The 20,683-nt window shown below is 42.2% G+C and overlaps 1 protein-coding gene across 1 annotated transcript in view; it reads left to right on the top strand.

The window, feature by feature from the left end:
- The window catches only part of JMJD1C (jumonji domain containing 1C), a 145,579-nt gene that overhangs the window by 42,963 nt on the left and 81,933 nt on the right, over positions 1-20,683 (top strand). The window contains exon 2 of the mRNA XM_048943742.1: positions 2,570-2,734. The gene's annotated coding sequence lies outside the window, so the exon portion shown is untranslated. The remainder of the gene's footprint in view (positions 1-2,569; positions 2,735-20,683) is intronic.

Here is a 20,683-nt window from a genome sequence, read left to right as displayed (position 1 = left end):
CTAACAAAGAATGGGTGAAAGGTTGTGCTCCACGTTTTCCCTGTGCTGCTGCTGCCTTTCAGAAATGAACTCTGGAAAGCAGGGGGTAGCTAATAGACTTGGCACCAAGACAGGAGCGCGGTGAGGCTGGCAGTGCTGCTCCCCTTGGGGCTGTGGGCGGGAGGGATGCGGCGCCCCGGGCAGTGCAGCTGGCCCCGTGCCATACTCCCTGCCCCGCTTCCCCTGAGCTGCTCCTTTGCAGACCGGGCTGCTCGGTGCCAGGAGGCCCGCAGGCAGCTCACAGTAATTCCCACCACCATTGCACTGGATTTCGGTTTGTTTGGGGTGCAAATCTTGCACACAAAACACTAGATTGCATTGCAGTTATCCACCAGTTCTGGCAGGGGTCCAGAAGGCACAGCATGTTGTAGTGTGACTGTTTCTCAACTGCTGGATCCAGTTTAGGCTTATCTGTGTTTTTCAAAAACATTTGCTCACTTGATTCCCATTGCCTCCTGTTTTTAAACTCTCAGCGGTGCTCAGCCCTGTGCCTGGCCCCCTGCCTCATCACAGGCTGCCCAGGATCACTGAGTGTGATGAGCAGCAGGAGGCATGGGGAGCAAGGGAACTTCGGAGAATGATTTTGACTGTGCTGTCACTGACAGGTGTCTTCACAACAGAGCAAATTACAACATTTAAACATAGCTTTCCCTTTAGAAGGGTTCAATGAAGGTGCAAATACCAGGTGTTGCTGAGATGATTTGGGATATGACATTCTTCTGCTTTAATGCTGTACTGTATTTATTGTTAAATCTGTTTTGGTTGTCAAATTACTATTCCCTAGCTTTGTTACACATTCCATAGCTTCATTTCTTTAAGTCTTTTTCATAGAACTGTGCCCTTTAATGAAAGGTGGCTGTTGACAGTTTTTAGTTTGAGGCTTTGCCATTGCTTTCCACTCACTTGCTAGAATAACAGGTGGCAGTTTAATAACGAACAGCTGAGGTAAGAGGGTCCTTTCTGTATGAACTAACTATTCAAGTAGAGCTGATATAAATGCTGCTGCAGGAGGGGAGCTGTGGAGTGAGCGAAAGTGGCAGTGCGGGAGGAGCAGAACCATCTCTGTCATCTGTGTAGCCGTGCAGATTTTAAGTGGAGACGTGACTGTGGGCTGCCACAGAGGAGAGTAGCTGCAGTGGGTTATTATTATCATCAGACTCATGCTTGCAGAGGGATAGGGAGAGTATAGGAACAGGGTGGAAGTCATGTGGGTTTAAAAAAAAAATCTGTGAGGGGGGAAAACTGGGAAGATGAATTTTGGTATGGGCTCGGTGTAAATTTAAGTTGTGTACACCAAAGGGAGAGGGATGAGATGAGCAGGAGTGCTGTGTAGCACGCGTTTCACAAGTGTGAGACAGGCAGTCTAGACAAGGAAGCATGTTGCAGTCCTAAAATTAACTGAAGCTAGACAAGATTTTTTCAGTGACAGCAATGTAAGTTCTCAGAAGGAGATGGAGGAAGAATCTCCAGTTTCAGAAGTTGCCATGGGTGTGAGAGCTGAAATTCAGGAGAGCAAATCATCTTGCCCTGTCCTGTGATTCCTACGCCAGGCTGAGACGAGCAGTGATGTGTTTTATAGGAAGAGGTGTTTCTTCTTTGCAGTGTTGTAAAATGCATTATAAAAGTGGAAAAGAAAAAAAAAAAGTGATCTTGTAATGTAACGCATTTATGAAGTTCTTGTTTTCTAATGTGGATAATATCTGTATAACTTTTTGGCTGCATGTTCCCTCCTCTCTTTACCAGAGGAGACAAATGACTTGGCATGGTCAGCTTGGTAAGCGCAGCTGAGGGGGGTTCTGGTTGTTCTCCAGCTGTGCACTGGGGAGAGCCCTGTAACATGTAGGGCAGCAATGACACGAAATCATACAGATGCAAACTGGCTCCAAGGTGATTTAGCTGGAAATGAGAAGTGTGGTGTTGTGAATGTTTTATTTATTTATTAAACCAGAAAGATTGGGATCCCATAAGGGTACCAACGGCAAGGTGCCAAGTGGCTTCTGCAGGTGGAGCTGGGAGTTCAGAACTGCGTATTGGAGGTGCACAGAGCACAGAGGGCTTATGGTGTTCTTTCTGGTTCTCTTCCAACTGACTGCTTTTTTTTTATTTAATTTAATCCTTGAAGCAGTGTGGGTTTTTTTTTTTTGGTTGGTTGATTAGTTTGCGTGAAGTTAATTATGATAAATATTTGAACAGATAATAGGAATCATCCTCAAAGCTTACTGAAATATATTAGTAAGTATTTAGTGTCACACTTCTCAATCACAGGGTAAGACACCCAACATTAACAGCTATGTTTTGGCAGATGAACTCTTTATGTCTTCAGCACACGTGCTCTGCTGAAAAAAACATTTATTCTGTGGTTCAGGAACTGATTGAATTGTCATTTCAATACCATAACAGTAAAAGGGATAATACTAAATAAGCTCTCACGTGAAATTTTAAAACACGTGCTTTCAAAAGTGCATGTAGATTCTCCCATGCTGTGTACAAGTAATAATGTGTATCTTTTCCTGTTTTTAAATTTCTCCAGGTATATGTGGAATTTGATGACCTTGAATGGGAAAAGCGAGAATGGGTTAAAGTTTATGAAGATTTTGCAACCTTCTTGGTGGAGTACCAGCTGGTCTGGGCGAAAAGAAAGGACCCAAGCCAGACTCAGGGATCAAAGATCAAACAAATTCAATGGCCTGCATTGGTAAGATGCTTCAGCAGTCTCGTTTGTTTAACTATTTTAATGTCTCTAATGCTGTGCTCCTTAGGAAACCAGCTAGTTTACTTTGGTGGTGGTGGTTGTGGAATGTGGTGAGTGTGGAAAGGGAGGAGGGTAAGAAAAGGACAAGAAAATACAAATAAACCATGTTTGTAATGAGAGGCTGAGTGTGATGTGGTAAGTCGCTCCGACTCATTTCTAAATCGGCTTAAAGCACTGCAAAACTAGTCTGAGTCACAGAGTAGAACTAATGGCTCTTTACATGGTCAGAGCATCTAAAAAATATTAACATAATAGGAACACCTCTTCTGCTCTGTGGAGGATTGAAACTAAGATGAAAAAGAAGGCTGTAACTTTGTAACACCTTCTTTATGGGAGTTGAGCACATCTAATATTTGGATCAAAGGTCAGAAAGATGAGAAAAGTGAAGAAATATCAATAAAGTGACAATTGCTGTCTTGGCTCATGAGGTGATAGTTGTGATGCTTCCTTTCTGGATTGATGCCCAAGCATAGAGTTGCAGAGAATTGTTTGACTGCTGTGTTTGTTGTTGATGCATCTTTAGGTAGGTCTGATAAATACCAAGAGTCTGATGAGATAATCCTATAAGGAATAAACATGTACCTGCCCCTCCCCATTTTTTTCCCCAGTATCACTTGTAGTACTGTAAAAATCAGAATTGTAGAATCTTTAGAGTTGGAAAGGACCTTTAAAGGTCACTTCGTCCAACTCCTCGACAATGACCAGGGACACCACACCTAGACCAGGCTGCCCAGGGTCTGATCCAGCCTCACCTTGAACGTCTCCAGGGATGGGGCATCCTCCGCACCTATGGGCACCACCAGTGCCTCGCCATCCTCATGAGAAGACCCAAATAGCTCTGAGGCTTTAGGTAAGATTGGTGTTGTTCATTTATAGAAAGTTGTGGCAGATTTCTCTGGGATTGTCAAGTGAAAATTCCTCAAAATGGTGAGGAAGGGGACATTTTAGATATGTTTAATAACATGAAGCTCAGTATCTGCAACTTCAATCCTGGCTTTGCTATGGGAAGATGTGGTTTGGAATGGGACTTGCCTCTGCTTACTGTTCCTTCTTGACTTACCTTGAATGATTGTGTGAATGTGTAAAACATGATAAAATTTTGGACATGTAGGCTCTCTGAGATACTTCCCTGTACAAACAAATTTTCAGTTTCATCTTAGTATATATATCTCTCATCCCTTGAGAGAGAATTTTTAGTTTTACAGAGTAATGTCACTTGCTCTTTGATACCACCCATGTCTCCCTGATTGAGATGAGTATTTTAAAATCTGTTAGCAATTTGGAATGCAGTATATGTATACTTGGTTATTTTAAATGCTTTTAGTCTCACCCTCTAGGGTATGGAGATTCTTCTTGGACTTCAAAGAGGTGTCTTTCTAGAAGGTTTTCTAGTTTAGTTGGTGATCCTGTCACCAAGATAAAAGCATGTCTTTACTGATGTGTGAACATCAGTTGCACCTTCTTCTCACTACAGACTTAATCAAACTTCATCTGATCCAGCTAAAGGCAGAAACTTCTTTCACCCCTGTTTTATCAATTGTTTTTTAAATTCTTGCTTTAATGTTTAAATTCCTGAGGTAGCTGATGGGTCTGGGAAGGAAGGTCTGTACAAGGTCAATCTCCTGCTTTTACATTAAAAAAAAAAACAAAATTCAAATCACATAGCCCAACACAGGGCTCAGTAGCATGTTAGGGGACAGTTTCCAGATGGTAAGATGACCATCAGCATTTGTGCTTGGCCGGCTTGCAAATGTTCTAACAGTTGTTTTCTGTGTCAAACTCTCTAGTCATCCATCCCTGTTCCAGAAAACTCTTCTTTAGAGGGGAGCAGCGATACAGAATATTAACTCAGATTAGAGCAGATGCCTTCCATGGAGCCTTCCCAAAGTTCTGCTCCTTATCAAAAGCTGCACTGAGCCCACCAGGACTTGGTGAACATGGAGAGTGCTCAAACTGCTATCCTAAGTATGTTCTTTATTTCCAGCCCGTCTGAACACTGATGTAGAGTGTGACATCTGTGAAAGGGCATTTTTAAGTTAGAACAAGCCTTCTTAAAAATAGGGAAGCAATGGAAAAGGTGGTAGAAATGTTGGTTGCACAACACTGAAGGGAATATCTGCACTTTCGTGTTAAGTCCGTGTTGCTGATGTGGTTTAGAAGAGTTGTCTTGCCATACTTGCTAAATAAAAGTCTCAAATGCGATGCAAGTATATTGAAAAATTATTTACGTACTGTCTTGTCTTCTTATTAACTACCAAAATAAGAGTTTCCAGTACAATTTCTTCTAGGTACCTAATGTATATGTAGCAAAGCAATATTTAAGTATGTTCACGTAGTACATGCTGCAGGATCTGGGACTTACTAAACATAATGAATGGAAACTGCTTGTTTATTTAGATGCTGATCACCTTTTATTTTTCTCTTCTTTGATCAACGTACTCTGTATTTACTGGGTGCTATTCGAACTTGATTAGAATGCAAGGTCTGTAATTTCTGTGGGCTTTTCTGTAGGGAATCATCGCTGCATGCTTCACAATTACCAATTTCTTTTATTATTCAATTATGAGATGCGCTGCCATCTCCACTTCACATGTGAAATTGCTGGAGTTCAACTTGGTCACCACATGTGCTAATCTGAATGCCTGTGGTGTGCTTGTTAGCTTTGCTGACCTTGTCTAGCTGTGTTCTAAGGTTGTATGCTCCTAGGCCAGGTGCTAAGAGAGTGAGGAAATAAGAACTACTGCCTCTTTCTCCTTGTTTAAAACCTCTCTAACAGAGGCAGCAATCAATTCTCCCCAGAATTCAGTGTTTTTTACCATTAGCTTATCCTGTCTGATCCTACCTCATTTGCTCCTGGTGAATTTTCAGCAAATGAGCCTGGAGCCTTAGTGGCAGCATGCTTCATTATATCGGGATGGCTGCTGCTGATGGCTATCTATCTGTGAAAACCTGCTGCAAAATAAGGGAACTGTAATGCCCATCCATGCTGTGTTCAGATGCTTTTCCTTCTTGTGAGGTGGTTTTCCTGGACATAGCAGAAGAGAAGCCCTGGGCCGCCTGGCTGGCTGCTGTAGCTGGGAGCTGCCTCTAGACCACGACAAGAGAAGCTGTGATGGCACTGCCCCATAAATAGCTTTACAAGAATGCAGGCTGCATTAACCATAGCATTTCTGAGTTCAAGAGTGCTCAGCTGTGCTGGGTGCTGTATAAGCTCAGAAGAAAAGACTATCCCTATCTCAAGAGAGCTTACAGGCAGTATAACAAGTCAAAGTCAATGCAGGTAAGGAGAAAACAATGACAAGTGATGTCAAGCATAAATGTAGCGTAGGTATTAGGGAAGAGTGTTTGCAAGTAACTACTGGAGATGTTTTACAGATGTCAGTGCAGAAGAAGCCTTCTCAGCTGATGGAGTAGTGTGAAAAAGAATTATGGATTTTGAAAATATAACAAGCGGGTAGTGGAAATTAGTATGCATCTCTACAGTGAATGATAATAAAAGTAGCCTGTATAAAGTGTTGTAACTGAAGGCATCAGCTTAGTTTGGTAAGCCAGGGGGCTACAAATAGAAAATACGAAAACAGAGTGACAGGCTGAAGGTGTTGGACTAGAGGAATTACCAGTACCTGGGAAACAGGTAAAATTGCTTTTGAATTCATCTGAAAACAACTTTGAAGAAATTGAGATGAGGGATAATTTTTTTTAGCTGTGGGTGGAAAATAATAGTTGTATTTAAGGGGGAATAAATCATTCTCCCTGATTTAGAAATAGTCTGGGTATTAGGATGTTTCAGATCAGTGATACTGTCACGCCTATTGTACAGTTAAGTCTGGAGGCTTAAGGCTGTGATGGTATCTTCTTAGCAGCCAGCAAGGGAGGTGGATGTGAGTGTGTGGGCAGGGTGACAGTGGGGAGCCAAGATACTCATATGGACAAAATGAGATGCTTCTGTGAGCTGTCAATTTGAATTTAATTATTCTCCCTCTAACTGAACATAAAAATGCCTAAAAATAAAGTGTAGAGAGACAAAAAGAGTGAACTGAGGACAGAATCCACTAGAGACTCTCTCAGAGAATGGTAAAATGATGTGGAAGAAAGTTAAAGGTGATAGACTAAAAGAGCACACCAAGGTGGAAAACTAAATTGTGGGGTTTCTTTAATAGCATCAACTTTATGTTTTTAAGGAAGAGAAAGCTTTGCTATGGAAAAGTGATGGAAATGTCAATAACACGATGAAATTAAAGTTTATCATTGAGGATGGAAATAAAAGAAATTTTAGACACCCATTTTAAGGGATTTTCCCATCATCTTAGAAAGAAAATAGGGGAAGAAGGATAATTGAAAAACCAATTAAGATTAAATGAGTTTAAGATAGATAGATTATGGCAAGGCAAGTTCGTACGTTGAGGAAAAGGAGCCAGGAGTGGATAGGGAAGGATTGTAACTGGAGATAAGGGAAAGCAAATGCCTTGAATGGGAGAACACTTGAGAAACTTCTGCACATGCAAACGGAAATGAAAAGAGTATTGTAGAAATGGGGAAGGAAAACTATTCTTTATTTTGGCAGTTTTCCTTTTGGAAGAAACTGGCAGTCTCCTGCGGGGTAGAAGCCAAAAGAGGGAATTATTTGACTGAATCAAATGTGATGAAAAGTAGGGGAATGGTTCGTTTAGCTGGAGGAGCAGAGCTGGGTACCCGGGAAGGTTGCAGATGGGCAGAGGTGACTGGTTAAGGGTTTTGTGTGCTCTCCTGGGTATTTTGTCAAGTGCGTGGTGCCTATTCTTACACCTATAAATAAAACAGTGATGTCTCCAGAGTTTGCTTTTGAATTCAGTATAAATTCATGTATAATAAATCAGAAGAATCCGTACTAATTCTCTAATGGTTTGAATGTGGAGGCTGTGCTTCGCTAGCTTTACAGTGCTTACCTTGTCAAACCAAGATATTTGCCCTATGATCTCAGCTAATGTAAAGCCCTGCGGTAACCGTATCACTGCCAGTTTCAAGACTGGCATATGGCAAGAACTGGTTCTACTCCAGTGGTACATTTCTGAAGAGTATATTTGAATTTTAATATAAGCAAAATCTGCTTAATGAGGAGATCCAGAACATGCTCACTGCCTGGAGGAGGATGGCTGCAGGAGCAACTCAATTCCCCAGCCCACTAAAAAAAAAACATATGTCTGTTTGCCTGACTTTTTCTTGGAACAAGTGAAGTCATTGCTAAACCAGTGGCTTGAGAACAATCTTTCCTGGGACACTGTCCAGAGCTCTGCGAGAATACAGGGCCCCAGCCAGGCTTATAACAAAGCCAGGAACAAAGACTGGGTCTTCACATGCGCTCAGTAACTCTTCTGCACTGTGAGAATCTGCAGTTGCTTTACAGTAGACAGTGCCAGTGGCACCTGCGGGTTCTAGGCTGTCAGTCTGAGCCTCGTGCTGATGAGGAGGTTGCCTTACAGAAGAATGAGATTTGTCAAGTGGTAGACTATGCATTTGTTCTGGTGAGGTGTAGAGAACCTGTGCGTTCATGTGCTGACTGTGTGCTGCATTACTTGGTGGTAAAACTGAGGAGTAGGAGTGTTTGTGGTCATGTGGAGGACGGACTCATGCAGCCTTCCCCCCTCCCTGCCTCAGCTGCCCGTTGCAGAATCCATCCACTTGAGTGCAGTCTGCTTCAGCTGGCTTGACTGTGTTGGATTATGAAGCAGATGCTTATATAGTGCCAGATTAATGGCGTTTGTGTCACCACTCTAGAGGAAAAAGTGCAGTCTGAACAGCCACTTTCCACAGAGCGTCCGGATATTCTGGAGACAAATATAATTCTTTATTTTTGGTATGATGATGGAAAGTAGAACAGGTCCCTTGTTAGTTCTTTTTTACACTGTGATGCACTACGGCCTTTTTAGTCACTCAAGAATTTGTTTTCTTTCTTGTCTTGATGGCCTAATTTTAGTTTTTAACAAGTTAGTCTTTACATGGTGGTCCCTTGAATCAGACTGGCCTCCTTCAAGGTAGGGAGTTCCTGCAGATGCCACCTACTTGCCCCTGAGTTTTAACACATTTCGCGACAGCCCCTTCTGCCTCTGAACAAGGCAAATAGAGGATGGTAGATACCACAGTTAAGTCATTGTCAGGCATTCCAAATATTCTGTGGTGAGAAAGAAGTTCACAAAGGAGGTTGCTGCGTATATGGAAAATAAGGCAGAGAGAATTCTTGTTCTCCAGAGGCGTAGGAATTCATGAAGGATTGGAGTTTTCTTCAAATTTGGGGGGAAGAAGTGCTGTTGTTCCCAAGAAAACCGATCAAAACTACTCATGGAATTTTTCAGCGTCTCCATTGTCTGCGCCCAAAATCTGGTGCTTGTATACCTGCTAGTGTGGGGGCCTGATGGGGTGCATGCAGCAGAGGAGGACGTGCTTGGAAATTGTCAGCTTCATAGGAGATATTTAAGACACTTTTGAGCTTGAGGAAGAGAAAGTTTAAGTAACTGACTCAGCACAGCAGCAGTGACCTGATTTTTGCTGCATTGTGAAAGACAGTAATGCACAGAAACAGCACTTGGAGATGGTTCAGATTATTTTGTTGGAGAGTACATTACTGTAATATTCCCACAGAACATAAATGTCTCGAGCAGTACCACATCCCGCCTGTGTACTTTGGCACTGGCTTTTTTAAACTGCTGCTTACTGGTAGCTCTTGCTCCCCATGCAGGCTGCAAAGCAGAGGCCATTACCTTCCCAGGACGTGCCCCAGATGAACAGCTGTAGACTGAGATCTGTCTCCCCAGACGCCTCCTTGTGAAATATGGGTGTTGTCCTACAGCCTCCCACTGTGGGAGCGAGTGATAGAGTGGAAAAACATGCTGCAGGGGAAGGTTTGTCTGTGGCCCTTGTACTTCTTGTTCATTTCGCCCTACTGCATACTATTCCTTGTTCCAAAGATGTTGTCTTAAGGTATTGCCAATGGCAAGTTTGTACTTTTTGTTTGTTTTTCTTTATTCATGTTAATTTTGAGATTCTAAGTAATGGAGATCAGTTTTTGAGAGGATTTAGCTTTGTAAAGCATACTTCCATATGTTAAATAGGTAGTCTGCATTTTGCAATTGAATTGTGTACAGAGAATTGTTTTGAATGTTAAATTCGTTTGCAGAAGTGCCAGAATTCCAAATAAAATCGGGTGTTTTGTTTTAGAAGCTAGCCCTGAGGTAACAGCACTGCAAGTCATTTCGATCATACAGGCCTGAGAGCTGCCATTTGGGCAGATCCTCTAGAGAAAGCCTCTTTACTGTGTCACAGCATCCTGGAAGTTTCTGTGCTTCAGGCTGCTTTGTGCTGGTTAAGTATTTCCTCTTGCTCTCCAAGGATTACTCAAAATAAATAGCAGCGTTCTGCTTAGCATCCTTCAGCTGTAGCATTAAGCAGCACTCCCAGTTGACCATGCCTCTGTCACTTGCACCTGTTTAAAAGGCAGCAGTGAAATGCTGATGGTAATTTGTATGTATTTCTACAGAAGATACAAATCAAGTTTTGTGAGATTCCATCATCAAGCTGGACAGTTCAGGCAGCAATTGCACGGAGCTTGGTGCAGGATATCTGCATGCATATTGGTTTTCCATTAGTGCTGAAGAAAATGAATGGCTTTGTAGCTCTCTGGATCCGTTACAACTGCCTTGAACTAGAAGAATCAGCTCCACTTTAGAGATGTGGTGGTGAGAGGATAATAGGCAAGTGGATCCTGTTGGCTGTTTCAGCACAGCGTTTTGGAAAGTCAGCTTCTGAAGTGTGGGATTTGTGAGGTTGGAGTAGATAATCTCCTGAGGCCCTTTCCAACTCCTACAATTCTGTGATTTGGAGGAAAAATTGAATGTTTACAGTGCCTTTTGTACATCTCTATCACTCTGCTCACTCATGGCTTGTTTGTTGCTGTTTATGTAACTAGTAATATAGAAGTATGGGTTTTAGATGTACTTATGTATGTATACAAATACACACACAGTTATGTATAAAAATAGTGCTAGCATCTATTGACCCGTAACTGTTGAGAAGCTGTATAGTGAGAGAAGGATGTCAGCACAGTACTTGTCCGAGTGGTGGCTGCCCAGGATGAGCAGAGCTGTGCCAGAAAACTTCCATCTACAAGCAACAGCTCGGTGTTTTCCTTGTGATAGCAAGGAAGAGCAGCTGGGTTTTACACCTGTCAAATCCACTTGGCAACTAATTTTGAAAGCCACCCACTGCTAAAATCTCCACTGCTGCTTCTGTGCATTAATGACATGTCAGCTGTGCAGTACTGAAGCACTGCTCTCTTCATGCTGACTTGAGTAAGATGACTTACTGAAGGCATAATTAGAGTTTTATGAGTTTCTTTTCCTCTTTTCCCAGAATTCCAGCAGCTTATGCTGGGTGCTGTTGTGAAACCCATGATGTGCTGTCTTAATGCATACCTTCAACATAGAGCAGCATGGAGAACGCAGCCACAATGCAAAGCATTTTCTGAAAAATCATTTCCATCTCTTGTACATTATGTTTGGATACATACGGCCTTGTGCCCTACTACAGCATCAAGGCAGCCATTTCCTCTAAGGTAATCTTTTCTATGGAAAATTTTGAGATGCAAGAGCCAAGTTGAGAGATCTTAAAATAAATAAATAAATAGTTATTATTATTATTATTTAAAAACAAATTGGTATTGGTACAGGAAAAGAATCGATAACGCAGGCTTTGGAAGACTTCAGTCCTTTGAGTCCTGATGGTGTGGAACACAATGTTAGTGTTAGGGGTAACGAGCAAATTGAGCTGAAGAAAATGATAGTGCTTCAAATCATGGATCATGGCGCCAGTATGTTACCTGCGTTGCTGGAATGCTGTTGGTAGGAAAATGCTGTCATCTTTGTGTGTTTTTGGCAGAGATTGGGAAAAAAAATCTCACTTTGCAGCTCAGAGTTGGAGTTCAGTAGTGTAATGGCAGTAATTTTTAAAGTGCATCTGTTCCATACAAGGGTCAAACCAACAAAAAGGCTACCAGACTTCTAGCTCCATCAGTTACAGATGTACTTTCACAACAAGTCCAGCCAATCTGTCACTGCAGTTGGAGGGGACAATGCTATTACCTCCCCTTTTCTATTCTTCTGCTTGCCCCCTATCTCCCTCCAAATTTCAGAAGATCAGCAATCTGTCCCTTGGGCTGTGTGCACACACTCTTGCTCCTACCACATTATATAAAAACATACCATGTAGGTGATTAAGTGCTTGTGAACAAATCTGTCATTTATTACTGTTATGCATCTGTACCTGAATGTAATTTATCGTTTGTGGTTTATTATATTTTTATTTCAGTGTGCCGTTCTGTGCTCTTAGTGCTCAGCATTTGAAAAAAAAGCTTTTTAAAGGAAGAGAGCTCAGTAGTTAGCTATCATTAACAGAAAGTTATTTTGCTGGCAGCTGTTGCAGGCTTTCAGCTGCACTAACGCAGACTAATTTGAGCGCTTGTAGCAAAAGACTGCCTTTCTTCTTTGTCATAGATGCTAAAACACTATAAATGACTTCTCTACAATGCATTTAAATCTTTTTTCTTCATCGTATAACAGGTTCTTGTGAGCCACAAAAAGACAGTCTCCACAGCAGCTTCCAGTGCTGCCTAGGATGTTCCAGCTGTGACTTGACAATGTTCATCTGGGATTTTTAATTTATATTAGCTTGTGGAAAGCGAGGAACATGGGGAAGTAGTTGAGGAGCTGCCTGCCTGCTCCAGGTACTCAGCCTGCATGGGATGCTCACTGGGACACGATCTGTATTTCATATCGTCAGTGCACAGTCTGCGGTTACTTCATTTTTGGCAGGCACCTGTCAGGGGTTCAGGGTGCGTCCCCTCTGAGCGTGCCGGGGCGGTAGGGCTGTGGGAGCCTGTTGTTTCACTGCTTCCCTTCTCCTGCCCTCCCAGTGACATCCTCCTGGCCCTGGGCTGCATCAGGAAGTGGAGTTAAGGGCTGGATGTGCCAAAATGAACGTCCAGTGACTTTTTAAGAGAAAAAGCAAAAGCTTCAAGTGGAGACGTTTGCATTTATTGTTTGCAGTGTGTGTCTTGCAGGGCAGATGTCTGTCTGAAGCAAATGATGAACAACGCTGAAGCCATTTTAAAAAGTCATTAGGTATTGAAAAGCAACTACTTTGTTATATGCGTGGTTGTGCAGCACTGCTTTCTGCTGCATGGAATGTGCATGTGAATGGGAAAAGGATACACCAATGTGTGGATATTTTTTTGTCAAACCATTCTTTCTTGAAGTCAAGCATAGCAGTTTCTTCAGCAGTGGCTAGTGGTAATTCTTTAAGATAATTTATCTTAATTTTTTTAGCACGCACTGCAAGTGTAAAACACTGTTAAATAGAAGCAACATTTTTTTATACCAGAAAGCAAGTCAAAATAATGCTAAAACTGTCAGTTCAGAGCTAACCTCTGCATTTAATACTAGACCAGGCTGCCCAGGGCTCCATCCAGTCTGGCCTTGAACACCTCCAGGGACGGGGCATCCGCAGCCTCTCTGGGCAGCTGTTCCAGCACCTCACCACTCTCTCTGTGAAGAACTTCCCCCTGACATCCAACCTAAATCTTCCCTCCCTGAACTTAAAACCATTCCCCCTCGTCCTGCAGTTATCAACCCTTTCAAAGACTCGATTCCCCTCCTGTTTTAGGCTCCCTTTAGGTACTGAAAGGCTGCAATGAGGTCACCCCACTGCCTTCTTTTCTCCAGGCTGAACAAGCCCAGCTCCCTCAGCCTGTCTTCGTATGGGAGGTGCTCCAGTCCCCTGATCATCTCTGTGGCTTTCCTTTGGACCCTCTCCAAGAGCTGTCTGTCTTGTACTGGGGGCTCCAGACCTGGAGACAGTACTCCAGATGGGGCCTCACAAGAGCAGAGTAAAAAGGGACAATCACCTCTAAACCATTCTAGAAAAGTTCATTAGGCTGACTTTGTAAGCAGTCAAAATAATTCATTAGTCTCAGTTCAGGTGGTTTTATTCCACTGATTAGGGAATGGACCTTTGTTTGCAAATAGTATCCTTTATTGGTAATTAATATTTTACTAAAGAAACATGGCTGACCTCAAATGACCCTGAGTAAATCTGACTTCTTGTTTACAGATGGGTGAATTATTAACATAAATAAAGATATAGCATTTATTTTTTTTCTACTGACTGTCATAGGATCTACACCAGTCATGGGCAGAAAGAAGTATTTTATTAAGCTTTTTGATCTTTTATTGGCTGCCTTTGTATTCCATTTTTATTGCTTTATGAAAAGGGCTTGGTCCATTAGCTAAACAATTATCAGAAATTTACATGAAATCTCTCAACATTCAATTTTTGAACAGAACTGTTCAAGAAAAAATGAACTGTTCTTGTGTGTAATGCATCATTCTGAGGAAATCTTTGAGTATTTCAGTTTGAAATTTCTCATCAGTTCTGAGACTAACTAACTGGGTAAGTACCTCATTTCTTTTAATAAACGATGCATGATTGTATTTCTGTTCATGGCTTTAGTTCTGGATATTTTTGAAAAATTTTCGTATTTCATTGAAGGGTTTCATAGGGATTTTTAACGCATATACTGCATTGCTATAGATTGTTCCGGTACATCACAGTAAGAGTAAAATATTGCGTTGTAGGGCTGGCTGAACAGATCCCTTAGAAACACTTAGCTGTATCCTGAAATCAGCCATATAGTACTTATAATAGTTGGTTGATGAATTTAGCTACTTTGAAAGTATAACAAGAAAGCTATACCTTCATATGAGTACAACCAAAATCCATTAATTGTGCTGTATAGATTTTTTTTTTTTTGCATTCATTTTGCATTTAAGAGTGTATCTGTTTTTGGAGAACAACATTTGCATGCAGTTTGGTACATTCACCTGGAATAGCTCAGGGAGGTGGTGGAGTCACCATCCCTGGAGGTAATCAGAGAGGATGGATGTCACACTGAGTGATGTCGCCTAGAGCAGTCAGAGACATGAGTTGATGGTTCAACTAGGTCACCTTAGTGGTCTCTCTAGCCTAAATGACTTTACTCTAATCAACTGTCTAGCGTGGCTCTGTTACCAAGCTAAAGTGTGTTGGCTTTTCTGTTTGTCCAGGGGTGGTTTGTTTACGGTACTCTTACTATTCTAAATTGCAGTACTTTTATTACTTACAGTGCTTGAAGTAATGATTCATAAAACATTTTTTTATTATTTTTAATGCAGACTTTCACACCAAGATATCAAAAGAACTATAAAATTTTGGGGTGTATCTTTGTAGCCTACTGGAGGAATAGCTTGAAGACACACAAAAATACATTCCCTTTTAGGAACCTTTTTAGTAATGGATTGTGTACAAGAGGTCTCAGTATCCCCCCCATAAACAGCTGCTGCAAATTTGGCAGAATGAGATCCTTAACTAAATCCTGAGACATGATGCTAACAGTTTTAGTTCTGAAGTGTGGGCAGTGCCTTCAGCTTTCAGAACGTGTCCTGCAGACTTCTTAGGACAGACCTAATTATTACTGAATAAGAAGCATTTTTTTAATCTGAGAGCCGTTAAAGCATTGGCTGATGAACCTTTATTGGCAAGCAGGGCTGGCAGGTATTTGAGTGCAGTCATCTTTTAAGACTCATGGAGTCATATAATGGCTTATATTGGAAAGGACCTCAAAGATCATCTATTTCCAGTCCCCTCAACTCATGGTGCAATTAATTTGTAAATGGAGAATTAATAATATTTGGGGCATTTCACTGCAGTTTGTAGGGAAACAGCATTGTCAGGGAGATCTTTTGGAACCTTACTGTACTGGAAATAACCTAACATTTAAATGGAATCACTGTGTGTATTTATTAAGTACTGAGAACTTAATTGGTATTTGTCTACTTCCTGGTAAGATACTAGCTTCCATCCTGTGGAAAAAGCAGGAGTAGATATTGCATCAGAATTTGTAGCAAACAGTAACTTGTGGGGCATCACCTACAAAGAATTGCATGGAGCTCAGCTGGATGCAGCCAAGTGTGCTGGTGGGGCGGGCTGCAGGCAGCGGCGGTGTGATGGGGCAGGGCTGGTGCAGCGCTGGCAGAGCAGTGCTTGACTTGGTTTGGCAGCAAAAGCATTGCATCTGGTTGTTATACGTCTGACCGGTACGTGCAGTATGGAGAAAACCTGCTGTGAATTTTTCTTTGCCTTTTTTCATCCCCTTCCAAATGCGGTCAGGTAGAAATGCAGATCAGCTGTCTGCAGCGATTCACTTCCTTCAGACGTGCATCATCTCAGATGAACTTTTCATAGGAAAGAAAACGTTTTTCCAAGTGCTCTCTTATTAACAGTTCTAATCTTCTGTCTGTTTTGTATATATGCTCCATCTTGGCAATTGTTCTGGGTATATAAGCACTGTGGTATTTATAATAGTAGAGTATTATGCTTACAGCAGTGCTTGATAGCATTCCTAATTGATCACACGGTTATTCTACAATGAGCTATTTTCCTTTGTTACTGTCAAAATACCCAGTGAACTGCAATTAATCATATTTTGGCACATGACTGTGAAATTACTGCCACTGCTGTAGAATGTTGATTTCGACATCTTTGGCCGCTGCAATTGCTCAATTTTTAACGATAGACGTACTTGGAGTTCCTTCAATACAAATAACATTATTGGCACACGTACCATTGTGTACTAGATTATTTATTAGAAAAACCACTGTACCTTTTACTGGGTTTTTAAACCCTCTGAATATCTAAAACAAGCTTGCTTTTGAAGTGGCAAAGTGACCAATGTCACCCCTTTAAACTTGATGAATGCATGCACAAAATAGAAGTGAAAGCAAGAAGGACGACTGTTACAAATGCCCAGACGGTTAACCCAGAAGGTTAACTCTGCTGGATGTCATTTCACTGGTCCTGTGTCTGTCTGCCCTTAGCTACAAAGAAAATTGGTAGGACTGGAAGGGATTACAGGCTCTGTCATCTCCTTTAGCGCTTGGTATAACCCCTCCTCAGGGCCTTTGTTTATGTTGCTTTAAGCAAGTTCTGGATAACAGAAGAGTCGGAGTGGCTTTTTTCCCCTTCTGCCAATTTTTATAGGATTCAAGTTTCCTTTTATATATTCATGGCACTTTAACATATGCTTTAGGTAATGTATTTACAATGTGGCACTGATCTCTGTTTTGTTTTGTTTTTAGTAATTATTTAAAGAAAGTACAGATCTGTTAATTAGCAGTGGATGCTAGTTGCCTTTTGAGATTCTTTGACATGAACTAAAAGACCCGTTTATTTTCATAAGGGAGAGATGAAGATGGGAGATAACAGGAAAGTCATTGCAAGATTTATAAAACACATGAAATTCTGAATACTGTTGTTATGCCGGCTAGCAATAACATTTTGACTTTAGAAAGTAAGAGGAGAAAAGCCAGTAACTGTTTATATCAAATTTCTTACGGAAAAGGCATCATTAGGCCAAAGCAGATAATTGCTTCTCATGTGAAATTCTATTTTCAACCATGATAAAAAGCTGTGAGTAGCCAAAAAATATTGGTAATCAAATATGCAGACAACAGCCATTTTAATTTATCAGAAACCAATGCTTATTCTTCCATTTTCAAAACTAGCTATGAGAATGTATGAACTACCCACAAATTAATTGTAATTAGTAGGGCTAATTGATACTGTTGTGTTTTTAAGGCTGTAATGTCTTCAGATAGTCTTCTCATCAGAGTAGAAGAGATAAGAAAGAGAAGGAAATCCATATGTAAGATGATTTTCAATCCTGTATGTTTTCAACAGTTGTAATTCTTGACCACTGGCTTTATCATTGTGCTCTTCCAAGTCATCTGTCGTGCGCAGTTCCTGTCTTCAGCAGCACGTTGGGTGTCACTGCCTGTAGCTTGGATCCACCTCCATGGAATCTTTGCCCACTCCCCCTCTTCCTTAGTGGCTTTGATGAGTTCTCCAGCACATATTTCTGCCTCTCCTGTCTTGCAGACAAAATGTGTATTATGTTCACTATATTTTATTGCTTACAGGTTAGCCACCCTCTGAGGGACTAGCTTACAAGTGGGAGCTGTTGTGGAGTGGGGGGAATAACGTAGTTCCACACTGCAACGAAATGATCAAGTTCCTTAGTAAGAAAATCCATCTTTCTGCTGTACGTGGAGAAATGCCAGACTTTCACTGCGTGAACGTGGACTGGGTAGTGCTCTGCTCTGAGATTAACGGGGCACTGTACAGACCTGAGTCATTTCTCTAGGCTCACACAAGCAGTGATTTGCAGCCTGGCAATAGTGTTAGGCTCAGCTTGCAACCACGAAGGCTGGAAACGTAATTCTGTTACTGAGAAATCATTCTCTTGAGCAGTTTTGTGGCAAGACATGAGATGATTTGTCACTACGTAGGATCCCTAGGCATGGGAATAGGAAAGATTTTCTTCCTCCTTATCTTGGTCAGTTTCCCATTTTGATAAGATTTCAGCAATCAGCCAGAAATTTTGACTCTGTTAATCTGTAACTGCTATTGGGATTGCTGCCAAGCTGGGAAGGGAGGATGCAGTCACTTCTGCCTTGACTTCAGGATGTGCTGCTTGTCTTGACGTGAGGTTGTATCTCGTTCTGAAAGGAGATGCTGTCAGTAACAGGTAGGGGTGTCTGCTTGAACTGCTTGTGTTTGGTTCTGAGGTATGACTGGTGCCTGGGTTAGTTCTCTGCTGCTGTTTGATAAAACTGCAAGCAATATCAGCACGTCTTGAGCTGGCTGAGGGGCGGGCTTTGGGATAGAGATTGCTGGCAGGAAAGAGGAAACTGGGAATTCAGCACAGAAGTAAAAAGCTTAGGTATGAGGGGTACTGGGGACGGAATGCAAGCATCGAGCATAGTTGTGTTGGTTACCTCCTTTTCTGGTTGCTTTGATTATTTCTTTATTATTTCACCATCAGCTTTTGTTTGCCTAGATAGAATCTGTTACCACGCAAGGCTCAGTCTCTAGCAGGCGCTGCACGCTTTCTTTTCCTACCCGTAGCCAGGATGAGGTATATGCTGAAGCACAGCTTTCTCAAACAAATGACTGCCAGGATATAAGGTCATCCTCCACATTCAGAGAGCTGATGCAGAAGCGCTCTGGTGTTGGAAGAGGGAGTCTTTGTTCTCACATCAGCAAAGAGAGGCTGAAGGTGGATTGAATGATTCTGTGCTGTCACTGCAGCACGTAGCTACAACCTACTGAGTTAAGTGCTGTTGGTGGTAGCTGTTGTCCTCATTTTACCTTTGAAAGGAAAATTATTGCTGCCGTGGAAAACTGCTGATCAGAAGAGAATAGAATTCAGAGGATTTTTTCCTTTTTCTCCATCATGGCAATGTTTTCATACTGTTATTTTTGGAGGAAAGGATGAGGAGGGTCCCTTGCACTGATCCTAGGGATGTTGAGTCAAGCACTGGCTATCTGAAGGAGGATGTGTGGTTGTGTGCTTAGAATTCCAAGTGAGGGACTCTACATGCACAGCTTTCATCGGAGCTCTTGGAAGGAAAACTGAAAGCAGGACATTGTGACACCTCCACTGCTTCTGCATGTCCAGGATGGAGGAACAGGGTGGTGGTCAGAGCAGCAGTGTTCCACAAGTTCTTCACAATGCCTAGGTTTGAGGGATTGCTGATCCCTTTTTTGTGAATGTCACTTCAGCCAAACATGATGCTGAGGGGATACAACATTCTTCTGCATTCTCTTTTTCCTCTCTTTGCCTCATGTTTCACAAGACTGATGACTGGAGGGAGGTCATCTTGGACAGATTATAGATAGTTTTTGAGTAAGACAGAGAAAGCTTTTCACTTCCAGGATGTCCTAAACCTGTAGGGACAGAGCAGTGGCTGCACAGCCTGTTATGTTGTTATAGAAGGGGCTAAGCAGATTTCTGAGGACATTCAAAGATGCCATTTAGCTATGGCTTTCTTCCTGTGGCTGTAGCAGATAAGAGGTCCTGCAGACATCCCTTTTGAACCCTGTGCCTGCAGTATGGCATGCCAGGGCAGCATGTGGAACACGATCTTTGAGATCAGGTCTTAAAACCAGTGCTTCTTGACACCTCCAGTACCTTAAGGGCTGCTCATTAGCTTCACATCTCCCTTCTCAGAGCATTCCCCTTATGGGAACTCTAGTTTCATGTCTGTTAAGAATTCAGCCTCAGTAACCTTACTTTTGCAAGGAAACTTGAAACCATAGTAGTCTAGACAAAAAAAAAAAAAGAAAAGAAAAAAGCAGACATTACAAATGTAGACGCAACATGTCAGAGTACCATTTGTTCCTCCTCTCATTCCCTTACAGTTCCTGAGAGCCATTTGGCATTCACTCAGTGACCTGATCCTCCTTCCCCTCTTGTGCTGTGAGGGGCCATGTCGTGGTGCTGGTAACTTGCCTCAGGCACAGGGTGCCTGCCTGCAGCTTATTGCTTTGCTTGGGAACTAGCCCGAGAGCAGTGGCACTGGAGCCTGGCATTTCTGTGCAGTACAGCAGTGTTTGCAATGACCGGCTCCTCCAAGTAATCCTTGGTATCTTCTGAGGACAGGATTTTTCACGCACTCAGTTCCGCTCCATGGTTCCTCTTTTAGAGCTGAATGCTGCATGCTTATATTGTGCACAGTGAGTTTAACGAGTTCACAGGATGCACAGCATGCAGCTGCTCACAGGCACGTCACTAAGACAAAGACGGTGTTTCAGTGTGACAGCCTGCATAGCTGGTCACCTGACAGGGTGCCATCTCAGGGCCAGGATGCTAGCTGTGCCCATGTGTCCAGCTGAGAGCACTGCCATGCAGGCTGCAGCAAGTTAAGGGGCTGTGGCCGCATGCACAGCTCCCCTCGCTGGGCCCAGTCCTGGGCACAGAGCGCCTGGGCT

The sequence above is a fragment of the Lagopus muta genome, chromosome 5 (assembly GCF_023343835.1).
Source record: "Lagopus muta isolate bLagMut1 chromosome 5, bLagMut1 primary, whole genome shotgun sequence".
NCBI classification, from domain to species: domain Eukaryota; kingdom Metazoa; phylum Chordata; class Aves; order Galliformes; family Phasianidae; genus Lagopus; species Lagopus muta.
The sequence above is the reverse complement of the archived record's forward strand: the minus strand, read 5'-3'. Positions and strand labels throughout refer to the sequence as shown.